The sequence below is a fragment of the Mustela erminea genome, chromosome 3 (assembly GCF_009829155.1).
Source record: "Mustela erminea isolate mMusErm1 chromosome 3, mMusErm1.Pri, whole genome shotgun sequence".
NCBI lineage: Eukaryota > Metazoa > Chordata > Mammalia > Carnivora > Mustelidae > Mustela > Mustela erminea.
Window position 1 is genome coordinate 47,623,431 of NC_045616.1, and position 17,958 is coordinate 47,641,388.

A 17,958-nucleotide genomic window follows, 5' to 3' on the forward strand; every position below is an offset into this window, starting at 1 on the left:
AATCCATTACTTTCCCCCTTATCTAATGAAGAAGCAAGAAATTGCTAAAAAGCTTTCAAGCTTAATGGGTTTTCAAATACAGGAATAATTATTTTTAAATCATAGAAGGAAGGATATACTGATTTCAGCCCTCTTCTCATTTTTTCCCTGTGACAAAGCATCATATATTTATTGATGATTTCTAGAAGTTACCATATTTCCAGTGTATCATATTGTAAATCTGAGAATTTCTAGTAACACCATGGTAACTTAGTAGTAAAAATTATTAATCATTGACTATGTATTAAAGTGTATCTCTTCATAAAATCTCAAAAAATAGTTTTTTGTTTGTTTAATGATACACAGTTTGATCTTTCATCTTTAAGGATATGCTTGTAAATTTCCTGTCGCTGTCTATGATAGTATTATATATAGCACTCTGGTTGCTTAAAAACTTAAGTTTTAATTGTAACTACGATTTTTAATTCACATCAGTATACGTAAAAGTTCTAAATTTTTCAAGATACAATTAAATATAAAAATCAGTAAGATATACTCTGTTTTATGCAAAAGTGTTACTTTCCTGAAAATAAAGCAAATAAATAAGAGGTTATATAATTTCTGAGTAAAATAATAGCCTACTACCTTTCTCTTACTTTTCCTTACTCCTGTCCCAAGATAGTATTTTAAGAAATGGTATGTATTGGTTAATAAGCAAGTACTGACCACTGTTGGTAAATATAACAAGCTGTAAATATTTAAAATCTCTCTGTGACTAAAGAAATAATGTCAAAGACTAATATTTGCTTTCTGCTGTATTTGTTCTTTCCAACTTTTAACAATATTAAATCATTCCTGAAAGTGTAGTACAGTTTTGCTTTATCATCCTGAAGAAAATATTTTCAGTGTAATGATAGTTGTTGATTAAAAATATGTTATGGTCAATTATTTGATACATATTTATGATTGTTTAAGTATGTGGAAGCATTTAATAATCTTTGTGGTATCATATGCCTGAAGAGGTAGTTACTTGAAGGAATACACATATGTTAAGAAAATACCTTCCTTTGAAATTATTTAATCTCTTATACTCTTTTTCTGCCTCTAAGCACTTTACAAGAGTCTTTTTGTTTATAGCTGTTTAGAACACAGATGCAAAAGAAAATCTGTATTTGAACATTCTTTATGTAGGCTTTAGGAAGTTAAAGCTAAAAGCTCACATTGTGAAAATTTATCTTTTTGGTGTCTGTGTACATATACTTTCAAATTCTTTTATCTGAGATGTTCTAGAGAAGAATCAAATGTAATCATGGTCATGTTAATGCTGGTGATAGAATACATGGATTACAAACCTTTTCCATTTCTTTTAACCTTATAGGAATAATAATAGCTCCTACTCACCATTTCTATCCAGCTGTGTGTAAACCTAGCTTCAGTCTTCAAATTTCTAACCCAGCATCTTTCTCATTCAACAGGCATGGACCTGTTTATCTTACCCTTTTCTACAACACAGAAAAGCTGGCCCAGACATTTATTCATATATCCCCCAAATCTACACTTACAGAAATGTTTTGTGTTAAGTCTAAAAAATTCTGAATTTTTACCTCTGAGGATGGATGCTTTTCTTAATGGTGTTCCATTATCTCTTAGCTTTTAGAAGTCATCCCTCTCTTTTTCTTGGGTCTTTTGGGAAGTGATGTGGTCAGTGGCAGGGTGGGGTTGGAAATCTCCTATCACTTTGTACCTACATTAATAACAAATAATCACCAAATATGTTATAATGAAATTAAAGATGAAACTACAAATATCCATAAAAACAGAGATTTGTAAAAGAGATAAAAGAACACAACTACTTCCTAGAAGTAATGTTTTTGCCTATTGAAGACTTACAGGAAAGTACTTGATGTTTAGTGCTAATTGCAATAGCATTTTGTTCAAACGTTCAGCAAAGTAAAAAATCGGCCCTCTCCCCTCACAATTATACAACTTTGGTTTTTCATTATCACCTATCTAAGCAGGTACCTATTTTTACTGATTTAGGATAAAATTCCCTTTCCTGCAGAAGTTTTAATGATATAATGAAATAGGTATTAATACAATTAAATTGAACATAAATATGTCCATCTGCTTAACCCGAGATTTTAACAGCCCTGCCAAAGTTAAACTTCTAAAAAAACTCAACTGTAGGCATTTTACAGCTTTTTACTAAATTTAAATAGTTGGAAGTGTCAAGTTTCTGCTTTAGCCAGAAGTTATAGTAAAAGTCCTAAATACCTATCAACTTTTAACTATCATTTGGACCTTGTGTTTATGCATACTAAACTATTGAGTTTACACCTTCCTCATTTTATAGATGTAGCAATTTAAACACACTCTGGAATCCTTTCATAAAAGACTAATTATGTTCCTTGCTTTTAAAACTGCAAACTGGTAGTATGTGCATTACTGGTTTATGTGGGAAAGTAGTTGACAAATGATTTCCTATATAAATGCATGTTTTAAATAGCCTTGAAATCCTTTTTTTTTTTTTGCCTTGTATTTTTATGCAAATAAAATCTGGCAATTGTTTTTTATTAATTTGTTTTTCATTAGTAATTTTGTCATCATATATACCTAGTCCTCTGGCTTTTTCTGTCCTTTTTATTTATCATTTTTATTTGTATGGGTGGTTTCTTATACATTGTTTTTGTTTGTTTGCTTTCATTTATGGGTTCTATATCAAAAATTGCTATTAATAAACTAGTAACCTAGAAAGTATTTTATTGAAGGAGAAGCTAAGTTTACCTTTCTTGTCATCTATATCACTCTGTAGATGTCTCATTGCTCTTTAAAAATAACTTCTGAGATTTCTCATAGATTGTATTGAGAAAGATTATTACTCAGTTCAGTTCCATACAGTATGTGTAATTTTTTTTATATTTTAATTTTGTGTGTTGCATTTTCTTCTAAAGACAAATGTAGATTTTATCTATTTGTATTTCAAATTTTAGGATCCAGTATTCAGAACATGCACCGTAAAAATTAGACCGTTTTTAAAATCAGTCTTTAATATAGGCTAAATATGCTAATCTTCGCATACCAGCAAAAAAGAGAAAAAAATGTTTAAACACTCATTACAGGTTTAATTATAGTTTCGGATGGGTTTTCGGACTCCATTCTGGCCATTCCGCTTTAGCCATTCAGGCCATGCTGCCTGTATTGTGTATTCAGCAGTTCCTATTAGACGTCTTCACAGTGACTGATTCTGCTGGGCTTGCTGACACCCGCTTCATGCATGGCCTGCTGTGCTGGGTGGAATATTTTTTCTGAGCTGCCTGGAACATTAAGGACATCTTGGCCATGTCAGTCTGTGTACAGTGTGTGTATGTGTGTGTGTGTTCATGTGAGTATGCATTCCTGAGCAAATCAGTATTAAATAAATGATTAGGTGGTGTAATTTTATATACATGTAAAATTTAAAATTTGAATAACAATGGATTTATAATTTATTACTGCATATATTTTTAATAATTTTAGTTCAGTCAACATTAGCAAGTTTCCTTTAGCTTTTAGTGTCTGTAATTATTGACACTAGGGGGCACTGCTTATCCTCAGTTGCATCTTTCTTCAGGAAATGAGTAAAAATACTCAGCTGATTTCTGTGCTCCTACTTTAATTAACAATTGAATTTAGAGAACTCTAGGCTATTTAATTCTTTGTTATTTTGGTTTTATTTCTAATGCCTATATGTAGCGCTAACAAAGGGGGTGGAGCTATTGATTCTCACAAACAAATACAGTATCCAGTGCCCCATACAGTAACTTTTTTTTCCCCATTGGAAATGTCATTCTTGGCAAAACCAGAAGGGCAAGTTTGCCCAGTGATGAGGTTTAGATCCCTTGCCAGCTGTGCTTCTAGCCAGCAAGTGTGATGAACAGCTTTAGAAATCAAGTGAGAGAAAGCATTCAAGAGTTAGTGTGATTCATTTGGATAAAGGTCAAGAGAAAGATAAGCAAAGCATAAGAATGAGCACAAATAGCAATAATTCGTACCTTTTTTGCTTATAGAATTTCACTGGTCTTATTTGTAATTTTTAAGCATGTACTTAGTTCAAAATTGACCTGCAGTTCTTCTAAAGTATTTTAAAGACTGTATTTAATCTTGTAATTTAGCTGATCACTTAAAAATGAGTAGAGAAAAGTGGATTCATGACTTTTCGTCACTATATTTATAGATTAGAACCATGGCTACTAGTTGATAATCAGATGACAACACAACACAAATGACAACACAAAACTAAACTTTTTCAGTTAGCAATGATCATTTTATATCTTAAAACTTTAAAGGTTTATTCTGTTCATTTTTTAGAATCTTATTGTCTATTCTAAACCTAAATACTCGTGTTCACACTAAGGAACTACCTGTTACCTCTAAGGACATTAGTGAGTTTGTTCTATTTTTAAAATAAAACTCTCCCCCATCCTTCCTTCTGCTGCCCCCCTATCCAAAAGTGGAAAGTAACCAGTGGTCTATAAAATAAAGACAACTATTTTTTTTCTATTCTCCTAATTAATCAAATCTGTGGGAGAACTGGTAAAATTTTTATATTCTTCTTCTTTATAGTTGTAGCCAGCCATACATTATATACTAGAAAACATTCAGTTAGATCATGCCCTGGTTTTATTTGCTAAAGATACTGATTTTTAACTGAGTAATTAGAAATTAAGTATTTTTACAGATTTTAAACTTTTGATGGCATACATTTTACATCCAGACCAAAAAGGGACAAAAATATTGCTAGTATAGAGAAGCTTGGTCGAAACACCAGTAAAATTCCAGAGCATAAACTGATGGGCAGTTTTAAACAAAATTTATAAAATACCTTTGTTTTGTGGGACTCCATATTGGGTTCTACTACATGGGTATTATAACGAGAAATTACTTAAAATTTTTCTCAGAGAAATTGATATGTGCATTATCATGGTTGATTTTTTTCCTTTTCTAATTTTCCAAGGTGGTTTCTTGATGTTTACCGAACAAGGTATGCTTTAAAATACAGTGAGTGACTAGTTTGGTGAGATTTCTGGGGGAAGTAAACTTTCAAGGTTAATATACAGTTCAGAGAGAAATATTATCTGTTAGTTTTCTTACAAGTATTTTTCTTATTATTCCGGTGTAACATAACATAAAAGCATTAGCTAATTTAGCCGCATCTCTCATCTTCAGTAATAGATTTGTCACTTACTAAAAATAGACACCCCCTATTTAGACCTTACCAGTTCATAAACAAAACACTGATTAGTTAGTATGGGGCAGCTTTTGTTACATTCACCATTTTATAATTTGAAATGTTATTTTCCTAGTACTCACCATCTATAAGCAATCAGATGCCAGCCCATTTATAATAGGTTTTTCTCCTCCTAGCAGGACGTTGCTTTTGGCTATAAAAAGTTAATTTCAGATCCTGATATACTTGCATTAATTTTTGAGACAGTAGCTGAGTGTAGTACAGCAAAGAATAACATGAACATCACACCACTGTGCTGTAGCTAATCGTTTATTACCTCAAGCCAGAGAAGCAGTGTTAATGTGAAGGCCGCAGTATGTCTATGGAAAAGATGGAAACCAACAAAAAGGTCTTAGAGGTGGCTTCCTAAAGGTCTTGAAAGAGGGGAACAAGAAGAAAGAGAAACAATAGCAACACTATCAGAAGGGGTACATTTCGATACTTACAGTGCTGGACATATTTGGAATTTTTTTATGATTAAAACAAATTACTATCTTGAATAATAGACCCCATCTTCTCTCCAAACATCTTTGCTTCAGAATGGGAAAGCTCATGGTAATGTTATCTTTTCAGAACCATAAGTGTTCTCTAAAAAACATATGACTGAGATGTTCATCAGCTGGGATGTTTGCTGTGATTCACCAATAAATTTGAATAATTTGACATAATTTCTGACAAAGATGAATGTTTCCACATTCATTTCCATAGTAAGGCAGTATCTACATGAAGGAACCAGTTTGACTGACTTTACCTACCATATTGACCAGAAAAAGAACAAAACAACAGCCATTTAGTCCACAGAATTAAAGCAATTTATGTGTACAAACTACCGTGATGGCCTATCACCCCCAAAACTTGCATAAGAGTATGTCACCGTGGAGCCTATAGTATTACAAGGAGATATAGCACTAGGACAAATAACCAAGGACCTCATGGCAGTCATGCCTTTAGGCAGTGTGGAGTGGCATAGAATAAAGGAGAAGCATTATCATTTGTGGAATTTGGGGTTACAGCTAGGGCAATCCCATGTCTTTTGGAACTAGGGGCTGCATGTAAGTCTTTTCATTTTTTTCTCATCTGTACAGAAAGGAACTGGACTAGGTAATTTCTGATATCCCTAACAACTTTCCATTCTTCACTTCAATATTATAGGTAGAGCCATATCAGCATTAATTAATATTTACTGGTTTCTGTAAACTGTGATATAGTCATTCTTTTCTGTAAAACACCATAAGAGCTATAACTGCAATGTATTCATGACTATTCGAATGTATGTCTTAAGGCATTAGAGTCTAACTCATCCACTCCCACAGGCCATTAAAAAGTGGTATCAATATCAAATTAACAACTAGAAACATTTGATTCAAGTACTGGAAAATTCAGCATTGAGTTATTGTCTTTTTCTGTGTGAGGAGGAAAATGACTAATAGATCATAGTACGTTCTGGTGGTTACGTAGGAAGAGACAGACTTAGGGAAGCTGACAACTTAGTGACAGAAAGTAGTATGGTAGATTTCATCATGACACCCACAGTGAGGAATGGCAGGTTGGGTTCTTGTGAAAGGGGCTTAGGATCAGAACTATGGAAATTCAACATTTGTTCCTCATGCCTATGCATTGTCTTCTTTTGTGCTCTGTCTGTGGCAGTATCTTTTTTCCCCTGTCTTGTTACACTCCTGATTATGATAACCTTCGCTACAAGGAGTCACTGTTTCTTTTTCACTGAAGATTTCTTCTTTTAACTTCTCTTGAATGTCATTCATAGGCCTCCCTTCAGACACATTGTTGTTTTGTTGATATTTGACCTCCATTCTCTCATACATATATGTCTAGGAGGACAGCGTAGAAAGTACCGACTGACCCCTTCCCTTTCGCCTTATCTCTTCAGTAAAGTTTTTCTGAAAGCACTTTTCTTGTTCGCCCATTTCCACACCGTGTCTATTTCATTTATAATCTCATTACATGAAACTTATGTGTAATTCTGTTTTGTACATTTTCTTTTATATTATTCACACTCAGGAAAGTAGTGTAAGAATTTCAGTCTGTAGTGCTGTCAGTCTGTCACCTTTCATGCACTACTCTAAAAATTCAAAAATTCAAATGAAGTAATTTACCCTGATATGAAACAGTGACATATAATTGAATTTCTAAATTAGTGAACTCCTGACTCCTTTTTACATCTTTGCCATTTTATAGGATTTCATACTGGCTAAACTGGCTACTTAACAAAAGGTGTAATGCAACAAAAATTCTGCCTCCTACTATAATAAATACTGATGCTTATTAAACATCATGCACTGCGCCTAGTATATTTACTTTAGATTTCTTGCAGTTTGGGTTATTTCATACTCATGAAACAGAGGCAGTATTTAATGATAGTGAAATATAGACCCTAAATCACTGCCTCAAAGAATGGAATCTCCCCCAAAGAAGTGCTGGTGAACAGACACATGAAGGAAAATGGAATTTTTAAAAAAATAGCCCAGAGAATAATTCTCCTTCATTCACACATCAGGCCTTCCTCGGTATAAATTTTTCACTGCCATCTTGCATCAGAGCTGTCATCAGATGTCTAAATGATAGGTTTCAGGGTTCTCCTCTTCCTGTTAGTGATCTGAAGTGCTACTCCAGCGTTTTCCATTACAGTGGATATTGATAGAGGACACTTGGTATATAGCAACTGTTGTTTACAGTTCACTAGTATATGAACTCAGAAGTGCTCTTTTACTGCATATGGTATATGTGTATGTGCTCTATCTGTGAAATGAAGATATAGCCATATACATAGAGGTAAATAGCTACTTTCGTTCCAAACCCATCTTTTCTTCCACTTAATGTTTATATGGTTTTGTGCAGTAAATACAATCCTAGAAAGTCCTATCTCAGATGCATTTATTTCAAACTATTTGAACAGACTTACTTACTTTATCACTTCAGAAATGTGAGATGGGCTTTCATAAGAAAAATGACTCCAACATATAATCAGAATCATATTTTAAAATGCCAACTTAAAGGATTGTCCTCTGTTTGTTGGTCAGTAGAGTGCATTTAAACAGCCCTCATAAGTAGTTAGTCGAATAGAAATTTCTTCCAGCAACAGTATTCACTTGAATGTTTAAGCAGGCACACAAGCTCCAAGTACTTAGCATAAGCTCCCAGGTAGAAGAGCCATCTGGAGATTCTTGTTCAAATATTTTCAAACAATGGAGGAAGTCTGTGACTTATCCTTACTATAATGATGCCACTTTTCCCTTAAAAATGGGTCTTAGCCTCTTCCCAATGTTTGCTAACTCTAATAACCCACAGTTGATTAACACATCCTGTTTTAAGAATATTTAGGTGGTGGGGCGCCTGAGTGGCTCAGTGGGTTAAGGCGCTGTGTTCGGCTCAGGTCATGATCTCAGGGTCCTTGGATTGAGTCCCGCATCGGCCTTTCTGCTCAGCAGGGAGCCTGCTTCCTCCTCTCTGTCTCTCTGCCTGCCTCTCTGCCTACTTGTGATCTCTCTCTCTGTCAAATAAATAAATAAAAAATCTTTAAAAAAAAAAAAAAAAAGAATATTTAGGTGGTCTTGCTTTCCTGTATCACCAGGTCAATGCCTACGTTGGAATCTAAAAGTAAGAGCCCCCCCCCCTCCAATTTATGCCACACATCTTTGCATAAACCTGAGCCCTGCATTTGGAGAAATATGATCAAATGAAGATTACCCTCCATTTCTAGAAGCAAAAGACTCAGAACCATCTCAGGCCTCAGAGTAACTAAGATCTGGAAAGAATCAAAATCTTAATTGTTTTTATTCAGTCCCCAAATTCATACAGCTCAGTCTTTATCTTCTTTATATCATGAAGGCTGAGATTTGAAAAGCCAACCCAACTGCTTTTACAGTGAAACCTCTCTGTTGATGCTAACCCTTCCTTTTCCCCTACCAATACCATCAGGTTTTGAGTTTATCGTAGCAGACATTAAGTGACTGCTGCATACTTTATTTAAGCTTGGAATTATTCTGCATTCAGATTTGAAACCACAAGGATACCTTGCTTTATATGACATAAATATTTCATTTGAAATCCAGGAAATCAAATCATTCCCAATGGATTTGTAAGATAATTTTGAAATTTTGTGATTTTTATGTCTTTATGCTTTTTAATAGTCAGTATGTCTTCGTATTTTGACTTTGTGTTTTTCCCTTATAATCTTTAGGGGGGATAATGCAAAATTTGACAAGATAGATAATATGGTATTAGATTATGAGAGATCAAAAATCCAAGAGGGCCGCCTGGGTGGCTCAGTGGGTTAAGCCACTGCCTTCGGCTCAGGTCATGATCTCAGAGTCCTGGGATCGAGCCCCGCATTGGGCTCTCTGCTCAGCAGGGAGCCTGCTTCCCTCCTCTCTCTCTGCCTGCCTCTCTGCCTGCTTGTGATCTCTCTCTGTCAAATAAATAAATAAATAAAATCTTAAAAAAAAATCCAAGAGAAATGTACTTGATCTCAGAGATATTAGTGAGTTAAATAAATCATAGTGCAATCTTGAGTACAGTAAAGTGTTAGGCAGATTGGAAGGACGATTTAGATTTTTTTTTTTTAAGATTTTATTTATTTGAGAGAAAGAACACCGAGGGAGAGAGAGAAGTGAACTCCCCACTGAGCAGGGAACCAAACGTGGGGCTCCATCCCAGGACCACGAAATCATGACCTGAGCCAAAGGCAGATAGATGTTTAACTGACTGAGCCCACCCAGGGGCCCCTAGGACAATTTAGATTTGAACGGACAATTTCAATTATGGCCTGTGGTGGATATTGTGATACACTGCCCAGTTGCTCCTTCAGAAAAGGATGTGTTGCCCCAACTCTTGGGAGTGCTTTCAGCAGACAGCTTTTAGCTGTCAACCCCTTCAAGGATTGCCTTGGCTTTTGTGGGGCCCATATTCAAAGACAGAACAGTATGGGAGATTAAAGGCCAATCCATCTGGGCCCAGCTTGGAAAGACTCTGAAAGGTCATTCTAGGTCCAGAGCTTCCCTGGAGTTGTACAAGATTGTCATTAGACCTCCATCTTAACCTGACTTCTCTCTCTCTGCCCATTCCTGCTCTGTTTCCCACCCACCCTCACCCGATGTCCCTGCCACCTTCCTCAGATGTTGATCGAAAGAACACTCCTTTGTGAACATCCTGTGTGCTAAATTCCATTTCAGAGTCTGTTTCCTCGGGAACCCAACCTATGATATGGTCGATTTCTAAATACACCAAACCAGACATCACTCTAACTCGTTAGCCATCACTTTACCCGATCTAGTCCATTTCTGTAGATAGCATCTCTGTTCATTCCACATATAGTTTCTGAGCACTTGTGATACGTCAGTCATTGCAGTGGTGATGTGTTACTGACCTGGCAAATATGATCTTGCCCTCATGGAGCCTACATCTCAGTGGGAAAGAAAGACTGTGAACAAAGCATTACCAGTGTAACAAGTATTTCCAAAGTGAATATGTAAAGTGTTATATACAGATAGCCATGATGTAAGAACATGGGATTTGGAGTTAAAAGATCTAGCAGTCCCACTTAATATTAACTCTGTGAATATGGGCAAGTCACTGACTTTCTCTAAACAGCAATTTCCTCATCTAAAAAACAGGTACATAATCCCTCAACTACTTAAAAAGAAATTGTTCCATCTAATGAAATCATCTTTCTGTAAGTACTCGGAATATTAAAGGGCTCTAAGAACTGATCGGAATATGCCTTCCATCCTAAATTGTGAATTCTTCCCAAAGGTCAGAAATTTTGTTTTCCTCAACTTTGTAGTAATAGTGCTTTACCTAAAACAGTTGGTAAATTAGAATATCACTTTCCCTGCTAGTGCTAGGTAACAGGGTATACAGTTTTCAAAATATATTGAAAACGGGATAGACAATTGGAACCTTTTTTTTTATGAAAACCTGAATTTTAACGAAAATATTATGAAAGGTATAACATAACTGAAAACTTTAGTTAAAATCTCAAATACAGCAGACATCTATGTGGAAGTTCAGAGCAAAGATTGCTTTTTTTCCAGGTCTCAGAAGGTATAATTGATGACTGAAAATTGTATATATTTAAGGTATACAACCTGATAACCTTGATATCTGTATACATTGTGTAATATTCATCACAGCCAGGTCAGGCAACATATCCATCACCTCACACCTAACTAATGTAAAGCCTTTTAAGAAAAATTTGTTAATTAACACAATCTCCAATACTCTGCTTATCTACTATATATCTTTGGGGCAGGGAATCTTATCTCCTTACCTTTCTTTTTCCCAGACTGAAATAAAATGGTATGCTTTAAAACTTAAGGGAATTAACCCTTTCCCAAGTGGATGCCTATTCCTTGCCTGACCTGATGAAATCTTTTGCCTGACCTGATGAAATCTTTTGCCGCAAGTTTTTAAACTGTTCAGTGATTGACAAATTCTGTATATATGGTAGTATTTCTAGCACTTACCAATTGATCAGGGCTCTTAAGTGATTTTTAAACTAAGTGCTGTGAACATGCTTATGACACTTGCATCAGAAACATCTCTGGGTATATAAAATACATAGACTTTACTAAGTTTTCTCATTTTTCCATCTAAGACTCTGTATAGTCCCCTGTTAAACATCTCCTTTGTAAGCCTGCCTTAGTTTATTGGACTGGCAGTGTTTAGTTCTTATCTACATGTTTACAATATATCCCCTTCTTATAAGTTCATTGTAATTTTTATAACTGTGTTTTAGAATATCTTGCCTGCTTGTGATCAGCCTTATAACATTACATAATAAAACATTTTAATCAAATAAGTCACCTTGATGAATCCTTACACTGTTTTCTTAATATATGACCTCTTTTATTTTTTCCCTTGTAATTAACGTGCTATTTTCTTGATTGATGACGTTTTTCAGACTGTTGCCTTTATTCTCTCATTGTATGTTTTTGTAAAGCACTGGTCTTCTCTTCCAGTTCCTGGATTGTCAGTCGCTTAATATTTGTTTTTTTCTTTCTTTCTTTTTCTTTTAAATCTTCCTTGCCTATGCTTTTTTTGTCGCTGAAGGATCCTGCACGTGGCAGCATAGTCCAGGCAGGAAAGGAAAAGGAAGTTATTACTGCTCTCTCCTGGCCGCCTGCAATACTAAATCATAACTTGCCATTCCCTAACTGGTGGCTGGAGACTTATCTTCATAAATACATGTGACCCAAGAAGTTTCAGTTTACATACCCTATCCCTTGGGGTTCTTGCCTGTGGAGAGCCTTTTCCTTCCTGAAATTAGACAAAGGTTGTAAGAATTGAAGCTGGGGCTTCAAAGCACAGGAAAAGAGAATGTTGTCTTATCCTGTTGCTACAGTGGGGCTCCAGCTGGCCATGTTTATCTACCCAGGGTGTGAAGCTGCGTGTCCATCTGTGAGGGGCTCAGCGCAGTGCTCAGGCTTGCCCTTAAATTTTGAACTTAGGAACTTCTGGAAGGATTTCTTGTGTGTTTTCCTACATGGTTATTTTTATAGTGACAGCTCTAGAGCTTTGGGGTATATGCTTAAATTGTTAAGCATTGAAACTTTGTAAGATTTACCCGTTCACTAGAGTAACATTTAACTTCTCTTACACTTACATAAAAAATGACCATATAATTTACCATCCAAACCAGAACACTTTTAACAGTGGAAAGGGACACTATTAATAATTATGCCAGGTCCATGGTTATTAACCAGAAGTGTCCTGGGCTAACTAGAATGTATAATCATCCTATGTGTACCTAATTATTTTCTTTACAAACATTTAAGCGAGCCCAAATCACTTTGCGTAATTGAAGAGGTGGAGGAGGGGATGCAGTAATTGTCTGACACGTAACTGCTTTGTGAACTGTGCAAATGTGGATGTCACTGAAGAGTACATAGATGCCATATTTGAAAGAAGAACAGATTTCGGAAATTAAAAATGAGTGTCAAGGTAATAATGATAGTAGCTGACAATATTGATTGCTCACATGCTTTATGTCTGTTATCCTTCAGCGATCTTACGAGGCGAGTACTACTATTATTCCCATTTTTGTTTTCTTATAATGATAACCAAAAATTAAAACTTAAGGACATGGAACTCCAAAGCTTATGCATGCTTTAAACTACAACACTATAGTTCTTAACTCTGGACATATTTTATATCTCTGTGATTATCTTTTTTAAAATGAAGTCAGCTATACTCCTTCTACATAGGAAACAAAGTGGTGAGGGGACTCTGTGCCAGCTTGGCACTGCTAAGCCATGGCTCCATGCTTTGTTGCTGGCCCATGTAATTCTGAAAGGGTTCACTGATGGCAGGAAACTAGAGCTGACACAGTATGGCTTCAACAATTCTGTTTTAATTTTTAAGCACAGAGTGCTATTACAGGTCTACTATTCTGATTACAAGATTTTAAACAAACTCAATAATTACCTCTTTCTTTTTCCCCTTTATGGACCTGTGTCTTTTTTAAAAACAGTATTTGTCATTAAATGTATTCTTTTTTTTTTTTTTAATATATTCTAAGGTAAGCTTCTGTTACCTTCTACACTGAGAAAGGGGAATGCACAAGTTTACAAATATGGAGTAGTTTGCATTGTGTGCTTTTATGGTATCTATTATAATTGTGTACTATGCGCCAAGTCCTCCAATAATCACTTTATATTCAGTTCAACTCACAATAAGTCTGTGATTTAAGTGTATTTATCATCTCCCTCTTAACCTGTGATGAAATTGAGACCCAGAAAAGTCGAAGTAATCCACTCAAAGTATCATTATCGGAAGTGGCAGAACAGGGATTTGAACCCATAGAATCTGATTCCAAAGTCCTTGAACCTAACCACTGCATTCCTTATGAAGACTGCTTACTTGAAAGTTTCTACTTCCAAAGAATAATAATAATAATAATAATAATAATAATAATAATAATGGAGAGAAAGAGAGAGAAGTGAATGCAGATTAGAAATGTGAATTGCAAGTACCATGTGAGAGCTGAATGTCATACTTGTCTGGATTTCCTGCTGGGCAGTTTAGTCCTCATATTTCATCTACTGAAGTGTGTGTATTTCATAGTAATCACTGGAGGTGCTTCAAGAGCCTTGGGTGACAGGACCAAGGTTTTAATATTACGGCAAAAGTGGTATTTGTTCTGTGAATAGCGCACTATTGGGATTGACATGTACAAAAGAAGCTTCAAGAAGACATTAACAGGAAAGTCTCTGCCAAACCCAGTGTCGGCTGATTAGTCATCTTGGCCCAGTGTACACTTTCAACCCAGTGGGCCTGATAGCACACAGGGCAGTGTGCCATGAGCCAGGAGATGTACAGGCACAGATGTAAAGTGATGGGAGAGGTTTGTGGTAAAGGGGCATCGTTTGTCTAACTACATAAACAGTACACCCCAGTAGAAGCACTGAGTGTCAGTATAATCTGCATGACAAAAATTTGAAAAACTACCACGTTTTCATACTTTTCAAACCTTTGAAATGACTTAATCTGAAATCTTAACTCTAGGAACTCTAGAGGGAGCTAATCTATTTATAGACACACACCCATACACACACACATTTTTAAAGACATCTCAAACATCAACCGTGCTATTAACCAGACTGATGATTCATTCATGCTCATGCAGTAGTAATGATCCTCAGATTTATATATGTACAGTAGTGTCAGATCCTAATCTGATGGAAACATGCATTATTTGATTTTCTTTCAGAATATTCTTTCCTGTACAAGTGATTCACATGCTCTAACCCTCAGAGTGCATATGTGTAACACATGTCAGAATTTTGAAGGAAGGTAATGACTTTTGCTGATGAAAGACATTAAAACATTTCCCTCAAAACCATGCTTAAAGCATGCATGCTAATATAGATATGGGCTTGTATGCACATATATACACACCTTGCCCCAACCCACACTGCCTTCTTTCAGGAGGGCCCCTTGGACTTTAAAATGTAAGACAATTTTAAAAAATAAATAAATAAATAAAATGTAAGACAATTTATTCTGAATCCTATAGCTGCTGAGCCAAAAATACAGGAAAATGAAATTATTCGCTTCTTTTAGGTTAGTGTCAAGGCAAACTCAATGCAGGGTTCACTTCTTTAGGTTGAGAGTATTGAACCTAGGACTGGGTTGGATTCATAATTTCCAAAACCCAAGACCCTCCACTAGAGATATGAAACTACCTCCAAAGGCTCATGGAAGAGCATCCTCTTAACATCACTATCTCCCTGCCTTCGGAAGCTTATCTTCTAAGCTAAGACAAGTGGACAGCAAATTTTTAACTTAATTTCGTGGAAGTAAAAGAGTCTTTGTGTTTTCCTTTCCTAAAAGTAGTTCACGATAGATTTGTAGAGGAAGTGAAATAGGGGCACCTGGGTGGCCCAGTAGGTTAAACTTCCTGATCTGGATTTCGGTTCAGGTCATGATCTCAGGGTCCTGGGATCAAGCCTTGCATCGGGCTCTGCTGTGCTCAGCGTGGATTCTGCTTCTCCCTCTCCCTCTCCTCCTCTTCCTCCTCTCTTTCTCTCTCTCTCACTGTCATTCTCTCAAGTAAATAAATAAATAAGATCTTCCAAAAAAAGAAAGGACTGAAGTAGGTACAGAAAGGGAATTAAGAAACTTCTCGGGGGACATGAGGCATTTAGATTTGGCCAGATATTTCTGTGAAGATAGTAGGCAGGTGCCTTGCAGAGAGCATGGCGAGGCAAGTTAGGTGGACGGAAACGGTCTGTGGAATTTCAGGGGAGAGAAAGTAGCAGGAAGGGCTGGCCAGTAGTGCACCTGGAGGGAAGCACAGGTGGATGCTGCTGACTCGGGCCTTCCCATACCATCTCTCTGGTGCCCTGCCCTTCATCTCACCAAATACTCTTGGGCTCTGAGGAGCTCTCTTATTTTGTTACAGTTACTTAATGTTTAAAATGTTACTCTGGAAGAAAACAAATAATACTAGGAGATTTTTTTTCCTCTCAACTTCAACTCCCATCAAAAAGTTTAATAGTTGGGGTGCCTGGGTGGCTCAGTGGGTTAAAGCCTCTGCCTTCAGCTCAGGTCATGATCTCAGGGTCCTGGGATCGAGCCCCACATCGGGCTCTCTGCTTGGCAGGGAGCCCGCTTCCCTTCCTCTCTCTCTCTCTCTGCCTGCCTCTCTGCCTACTTGTGATCTCTGACTGTCAAATAAGTAATAAATAAAATCTTAAAAAAAAGTTTAATAGTAAGATGAGCCTGCATACAGATGGTATATGTTTTTAATCTGTTCAGAGTATTTCATATTTATTGGGTTTAGTGGAACTTTTGTCAGACTAGTAACATGCAGTGCACAGAAGGAATGAGCAGATTAATTGTGTAGATGCTAAGGTGAGAGGACTGTGAAGAGATAGATCGCACTAAGAAGGGGAAACAACAATATCAGGTGACAGCAGCACATACTTTGTATTAATTCTCAAATCATCAATATGATTTATGGAAATATGTAGCTTGCCCTCTTATCCTAGACATCATTTTATTTTAGAACTGTAATTATAATATTTAAATGCTGTTGATAGTCTGGTTTTGCACATGACTGATTTCTATCTTGGCATGATTTTTATAATTCCAACACTCCTTACCGATAATGGATTTGGATTTTTTAAATATTTTTTTAAATGTCCAAATCAGGGGCACCTGGGTGGCTCAGCCATTTAGGCATCTGCCTCCCAGTAAGGTTATGATCCCAGAGTCCTGGGATGGAGCTCCCCACTTGGCAGGGGGTCTGCTTCTCCCTCTGCCTCTCCCCCTACTCATGCCCTCTCTCTCACACTCTATCTCAAATAAATAAAATCTGTGGTGCTTGGGTGGCTCAGTTGTTAATCGACTGCCTTCAGCTCAGGTCATGATCCCAGAGTCCTGGGATCTAGGCCTGCATCGGGCTCTCTGCTCAGCAAGACGCCTGCTTCTCCCACTCCCACTCCCTCTGCTTGTGTTCCCTATCTGGGTATGTCTCTCTCTGTCTGAAATACTATAAAGAAAAGGGAATTAATCAAATGAGTTCATTTATGTAAGAGTAGTATGATATATTACTGAAAAATGGACCCCATGTGACACATATGAAAGAACACAGGACTGCAGAGACAAGGACAATTCAGAGTTGTGTGGCCCTTAACCAGTTTCTCAGCCTCAACCAGTTTCCTCCTCCATAGATGGGAAAAGTAACACAAGTTTTACATACATTTTAATATTATTTCAGAATAAAATAAGAATGATGATGTATTCATTTTGAAATTTGTGAGGCACTACTCAGATGTAAATGTTATACACACAGTATATAACATTATTTTGTTTGTGAAAACAAAAAATATTTTAATTATAATTTTATCAGGTATAACTTACCAAGCCATGAAACTTTCAGAAGTTGATGTCTGGGATATCAGGTTTTTTGTCACTTTTATTCAAATACTGATACCATACTGAAGACATTATAATAAAAAATGGAATGTCATCCTTTATTTTTGAAAGATTGGTATAGGTATAAACTGATCTTAATTGTTTGAAGACTTTACTTGGTAGTGCTCCATAGTTCACTCAAGAATACATGGAGACAGGAAAATCACGGGTCTTACTATTTTTAGTCACTAAAATTCCTTTAAGAATCTAATGAAAGCTAAGGGTCCTCTTCATAGAAAAATATTCCTATCATCTGCGGATAGATTTTGCAAGGA

At 36.2% G+C, this 17,958-nt stretch overlaps 1 protein-coding gene across 7 annotated transcripts in view; it reads left to right on the top strand.

Moving 5' to 3' along the window:
* The window catches only part of FAM172A (family with sequence similarity 172 member A), a 423,647-nt gene that overhangs the window by 251,123 nt on the left and 154,566 nt on the right, over window positions 1-17,958 (top strand). The window lies entirely within an intron of this gene.